Below are 7,313 nucleotides of genomic sequence, written 5' to 3' on the forward strand. Positions count from 1 at the left end.
CTTCAGTAGAAGGCTACCCCTCCATACAGAACCAGGCCTAGGTGGTATACCTGGGCAGTGCGAAGAGTTTTCCTTAAGATTTAGTTTTGGTTTCATTTCAATACACATATGAGAAAATCATCAGCTGCCAAAGTTATCAGCTAGGTCATAAAGCATGTCCTCAGTTATTTTATTTTTAATTGGGGAATATTGGGGAACAGTATGTTTCTCCAATTCCCATCAGCTCCGAGTCGTCCTTCAATCTAGTTGTGGAGGGCGCAGCTCAGCTCCAAGTCCAGTCGCCGTTTTCAGTCTTAGTTGCAGGGGACGCAGCCCACCATCCCATGCGTGAATTGAAACAGCCACCTTGTTGTTGGGAACCTGCACTCTAATCAACTGAGCCATCTGGCCGCCCCTCCTCGGTTATTTTTGCCCCCAAAATTATAAAGCCAGATATAGCCAAAAGCCTCTTCTCCTCCCTTAGCCAATAATAGCAGCCTGCTTCCTCCCCACCCCCACCCTCATGCTTCTGACTTCCCAACATACACACAGCCTCTCAGTGGAGCATCGTCTCTTAAGTTCTCTAGCATGTCCTTCAAGATAAAATGACTACAAAATAAATGCCTGATAACTGGAAGGAGTTAACTGGCTGTATAAAGCTGTTAACTAGGAGGCAATTAAAGTCGATGGGCAGCTACCACAAAGGATGACTATTAAATTTTTGCAGAGTTGATCCATGGCCCTTCTTTTTCTTGTAATTAGATTACAGGGCCAACTGTCTATTTAGGTCATTCCTAGTTTGTTACAATAAAACCATGTCATCTACATCGATGAGATTGTTTCTCTTTCAGTGCTTTCCCATCCTGCTCATTCAAACAGATACCAGGAAGTAACTAAACGTGTTTGTTGGTGAAGAAAAGTATATAAAATGTGACATTGTGTTTCAAATAAAACAATTTAAATACTTTGTTTCTTATGATGGTTGCTCTCCTCATACAGTATATCCAAATTATGCATGAGGCACCTTTTCAGTTGGAGAAAGTTTATTTCTGAATTGTTTCATAAGACTCTGTTTCAATTGGTTTTAGTAAATAAAACAAACAAAGCCTTATTAAGTTTTCTAATGTAGTTATAAAATGAGTAAACTCTCCCTTAAGACCACATTAAAATTAATGGCATGTAAAACTAAAACTAAAACCAAATGTGTCTGTGAGCTGTGAAAAATATTTATTGCAATGACATCCAACACTGTAGGTCCTTTTATGTAGGAAACACTGGTTAAACAGAATATTTATGAATTATTATTCAAATGTTGATTTAAACCAAATCCAGTCTATTATAAATAAATTCTTAATTGAAATGCCCCAATGGCATTTGTTATTTAAAGAAACTTACAGTGACTAGACCTTGAAACCAAAGTGAATAATGAACCAATTAAGTATTTATAAAACATTCAGTATGTTTGATTCCATGCTGGGGAAGACATGATCTTCCCAACTTTTAAGTGGTTGAATGACTATGTGAGGAAATGACCACAAAACCACTTGGAGAATGGGAAAAGCATTGGCTCAGAGGTAGGAGACCAGAATAGTTGAATAACTGTAGAGAAATCTCTCTATGTGTCTGAACCTTGGCTTTATTACCTACAAAATTAGTCCATTGATAAATGATCAAAGTTTCTTCCAGCTCTAACAAGTCTTTGATTCTGGGAAACACAAATGAAACCCAAAATGTAACATAATATTGTACAGGCCGTCCCCAACTTAGGAACTGGATCAACTCCAAAAGGTCAATTGTTTGGAACACAGAATATATTTTCCCACAGAGACTGTGGTACAAATGGTGGTTAAATTCCCAGATCAGTCTGCAAAATCAATTTAATCCTGAATGTAACTGTAGAAGAGTATCCATGGTAATATGGACTCTAACCACCAATTATAGTAAAGTTTATGGGGAAACACCATTGAGGAGTCTAATTTGGCATGGCAGAAACCATCTATCAGTGTTTGCCACCACTCTGAGCAACTGGTCGGAATACAATTCTAGTCCTAATTCACAGGCAGACCAGGTCCTAAATGTGAAACAAAGACTAGTCCAGTAGCTTGGACAGTGAGGGAGGCTCTGATACCTTGGATCCAGTAAGGGGGCGGGGGGGGGGGTGGGGGCGGTGAGGGTAGTTCACGGTGTCTGGGGGTTTGGTTGCCAGGAAGAAGTTGGCTCCAAACCAAAAGATAAGGAATGTAAGGGCAGATGGAAAAAGGGGAGTGAACACATGTGCTGGGAACTTTTTTAAAAAGATACAATTACTTTTCAAGTTATTCGCTGTGCAGTTGAGATCAAGGAAGGTTAAATTGCATTGATTTAATAGCAAAACTAGTGCTTAAATCTAGAATTCTTAGCCCAGATATCTCTCTCTCTCTCTCTCTCTCTCTCTCTCTCTCTCTCTCTCTCTCTCTCTCTCTCTCTCTCTCTCTCGCCATTACACTGTGTAAGGACCTACTCTTTTCATCCGTTCTCCTTCATGTACGGGAATCCTTAGGACCCTGCACCCCCACACCAGCCTCATCCTACGTTCATCCTCTGGTCTTCCAGAACAGCCTGGTCAATGCTCAGCATAACAGTTTCCTGGTGGGCCCCAATGTGTTTCCACAGTGCCACTAGCTTAAAGAACAACTTTCTAGTTGCTAACAAGGTTGTTGTGGCCCCTTGCATCCCACTCCAGGTTTGAACAAAGCTCCCAGAGAATGAGAGTGAGAAACCTCCAACTCTAGTAACACTGCGATACTCTAAGTAGTGATGTTTCTGTTAAGGCAGAACTCAAACTGACTGGGAGAGCCAGTGTTCCAATGGCCAGGTGCCAGGGCATTGCTCCTTCGTCAGAAAGAAGGCTTCTGCTGGAGCTTCCTCCAAAGTGTACCAAGTGCTGAGAAGTTTTACTAACATCACATTTAATCACCCTGAAAATCCTGTGACGTAAGGATTTCCCCCGTTTGTAGACATGGGAATGAAGGCTCAGAGGCTTGACTTTCCTTTTGCTACTAGGTCAGTCTGATTCCAGTTCCAACCCTGGCTGCAACAACCACGCAGCGTGACTTAGAGGTTGGTACTCGTTAGGTAGACCAGCTCTGGGGCACTGTAATGAGAGGAAGTGAGAAGTGAGTAGTGGGGTGGGCTAGGTCAGAGGTTGTAATCTGCTTTCAGACACAGATAGTTAACTGACAGGGGTGGGTAGAATGTGGGTGATTTCTCAGTGGGGCAGAGTCTTCAGGAATGAGAGGGAAGGAGGGGGTCATTCTCAGCTATAGCCAGGGGAAGGTGGGTAGTGATACATGAATGTAATTTTAATTTGCATTTTTAATGAGCCTTCTCTATTTTTCCAGATGGTGATTTACTACATTTATAATCAAATGTGCAGAATTTTGATTTTCCTTGATTACTTATGGAATCTAATTGGATATTGACCATAGAAATTTGTAGGGATATATTTGTGTCAATTTCTATCAATATATTTTGGAATGGAAGATCCTATCGTTTATATTTATCATATGTATTTTTCTTCATTCTGTGTTTTCCTTTAAATATACTTTTTTATGTTCCGATATGTTTTATTTGAATTCATCTATTTTGTCTGTACCAATAGCATCCATGAAGTAAAACAGAAAGATGTTAGAGCTTGAAGGGACTTTAGTCCTTTAGTGTAATGGTCTATATTCTTTTTATAGATGAGGAATCTGAGTGTCCAACAAGCTGACTTACGTAATGCCACAAAATTATCGTTTTTAGCTAAAAACAAATTTTTTTCCTGTAGCTGGGGTGAATAGAATGTTTTCTAGTGTTTAAAAATATCTCAGATATTCCTGTGTAGAATGGGATTGGCTTGAGCCATGAGACATGTAAATTTAATGTTTAAACTACTCAGAGCATGAGAAAAAACATTTGTTAACACTTTCTGCTGACTTTGTATTGCTGTGTGTGTGTGTAATGAATTGGACTTCATTAAAATTAAGAAGTTTTGTGAGAGGGCAAGTCACAGACTGAGAGAAGGCTATATACATCTAACAATGAACTTGAATCCTATAAACCAAAAAGGAAAAAAAGCAAAAAATCCAGTTAAAAAAAATAGGTAAAAGATTGGAACAGGCATTTCACAGAAGAGGGTGTCCAAATGCTAAATGAGGGTTTGAAAAAGTGCTCAACATCGTTAATCATCAGGGAAATGCAACTGAAAACCACAGTGAGATACCAGCTCACATTCTTCAGAATGGCTAAAATTAAAAAGACTGAAGCTATCAAGTGTTGGTGGGGATATAAATTGGAACTTTCACACATTTCTGATGACGGTACAGCCAGTTTGGAAAACTGGGACATGTACGAAAGCCAGCTCTAAGACTACCCTTTGACGTAGGAATTCCATTCCTGGTTAAGTACCCAAGAGAAATGAGTGCATGCGATACTAAAAGACACAGACAAAATGTTCATGGCAGTTTTATTTTTAATAACCAAAATTTGGAAACAAGCTAAATATCTCTCAAGAGAGGACCTGATAAATAAATTGTGTATTCACATAGTTGAATTAATACAACAAAAACAAACAACCAAAAAGCCAGTCTACTGATACATGCAACATGGATGAATCTCATAGACATTATAATGAGTGAAAAAAGGAAGACGTAAAAAGTATATACTGTATGATTCCATTTATATGAAATTCAAAAACAGATAAAACTAATCAAAAGTGATAAGTCAGAATAGGATTTACCTCTGGGGCATAGGGATATTGACTGGGAAGGGGCAAGTGAAAACATTCACAAGTACTGGAGTGTCCTTCATGTTGATCTAGGTTTTGGTTAAACAAAAACACACTTATACTTACATAGTATATTAAAATGTATATTTAAGCTTGGTACACTTCACTATGTACACACACACACACACACACACACGCGCGAGCGCGCGCACACGCGAGGTCAGACAATTAAGTTTGTGAACTCATCCTAGAAAAAGTGAGACATATCTCATTGCTGAATATCACTATGGTCACCTACGAAGTACTCCTCTTGGGAAGCTATGCACTGACGCCAGCACCTAGTCCACCCTTCAAACCAATTTTGGACTCTTTTTCTGGAATGGACAGCAGAGCTGTCGTATTACCCTGATGTCCTGAATGTCATCAAAATGTCTTCCTTTCAATATTTCCTTTATCTTCCTGTACAGAAAGAAGTCATTGGGGGTCAGATCAGGTAAGTGGGGAGGGTGTTCCAATACAGTTATTTGTTTACTGGCTAAAAACTCCCTCACAGACAGTGCCCTGTGAGCTGGTGCATTGTCGTGATGCAAGAGCCATTAATTGTTGGCAAAAAGTTCAGGTCATTTTTGTCTAACTTTTTCATGCAGTCTTTTCAGCACTTCCAAATAGTAACTTGGTTAACTGTTTGTCCAGTTGGTACAAATTCATAATGAATAATCCCTCTGATATCAAAAAAGGTTAGCAACATCGTTGCAACAAGTGCTGGAACTTAATTGTCTGACCTCGTAATATTGTGAGACCTCATAAAAATTATCTGACCTCAGTAAAGAGTATTACAGGAAATTTTAATTATCTTCTTTTTGCTATGTGGTCTGAATGTTCTCACCTTTTCTCAGCTATATTTTCCAAAAAGTCTAAAATGAAGACATGATTAATTGTAAGGAGAGAAAAATAGAAGTTATTATTTTTAAAAGCTAGAGCTGAATCTCAGCTACCTATCCAGATTTAGTGCCCTGAGTCCCGGACCCAGCTAAAAATAGTTCAGAGCCTTGCCAGCTTATGATGACCTGAGATCTGGGCTATATTTAGCAGAAACCAGTAGGTGAGTGAAATGAATGGAGCCAGGCATTCTGATAGGCATGGCTGTCTCTCAGACTGTTTAAGCCATACTTGCCATCAGTAACTCAGGCTGTTCCTCCCACTGCAGGCCAACAGTAGAGTGTAGGCTCACAGTTTATTGGTAAGTAGAAATGAGAGGGAGGGACAAGAATCCACATTGATTACAAGGGAGAGATCCAGTACTGGGAAGCTGATTGGACATAAAGAAAGTCAGAGTAGCTAAACTCTGGCGAAGCCCAGGATATACCTTCCTTTTTGCTTCATCAGGTTAGACTTAATTTTTGTTTTTGCGAAAATGTATTCATTTCCAATAACTCAGCTTTAAATGTGAAGCTTAAGGAAACCAGTTGCAGAACTATTTAGATCGCAATGATGAAAAGTTCTCTCAGTGGTTTTCTTGCTGAATCAGCATAACCTGAAGAATTAACTTCACTTAACCTCTTCCTCTTTGAATGTGCCCATCTAAAATGCAGGAATGACTAGTGTAATTATCTGGGTCACAGGGATGTTTTGAGGCTTAATTAATGTTTATAACCCATACTGAAGTATTCAGATGAAGCAAGAGTTGATAGGAATAGTGCTATTCTAAGTTCTACTGTATTTACAGACTCTAACAAGTTGCACAACATGGTATGTGGTACTCTACTTCCAAATGTGCCAGCACGGTATCTCCAGAATTCCACCTGATTTAATTAGAATTGTTGTCACTCAGCCAATAGTAGTCAAGAGGGCTCTGTTTCTACATTTTGTTTATTTTTTTTTTTATGTTTTAAAGAAAAGTATAAATATGAGGGTAATTCAAAACAAGTGACAACATTTAGGGAGATGAGTTTCAACAAGTTGGTATGTTGCTATTCTCAGTAGACAGGGAACTTTTAACCCCCAAAGTAAAATGCAACCCAACTTTCCAGACAGTGCAAAGGAGTGCCTGCCAAACTCTAAGATCAAAGGTAAGCTTTAAGTCAAACACTGTGGATGCCATTAGAAACCTTCCTAAAGATAAATGCATCCTATCGCATGATTTGGAAATGGCTCAGAATACGATCTTTTCCATCCTTAAGGAGCAGAAACCCAGAAATATCATCAATGGAAAACAATCTGCGAGATGCTACTAAGACTCAGTCAAGGGCGTGGCCTCCCTTATTACAGTACCCAATAAACTTGGCTTTGCTTGACTTAAAAAAAACTGAAATCTATGAGCAAACAGGAATGTGGAGGGCTGACTGATGACAATGAAGACGATGAATGACAATAATGGCGGTAATAATAACAATAGCAAGCATGTACTGAGAGCTTACTGGGTGCCAGACACGGTTCTAAGGGCTTTACGTGACTTGACTCATTCGATCCTATCATTATCCCTGCTGTACAGACAAATAAACTGAGGCTTGGAGACGTTGAGTAACTTGCCTGAAGTTATATAGCTTAGCAACTAGCAGTGGTTTTTCTAAACATTAATGTGCTTACA

Source organism: Rhinolophus hipposideros (genome assembly GCF_964194185.1).
Source record: "Rhinolophus hipposideros genome assembly, chromosome: 12".
NCBI classification, from domain to species: Eukaryota; Metazoa; Chordata; class Mammalia; order Chiroptera; family Rhinolophidae; genus Rhinolophus; species Rhinolophus hipposideros.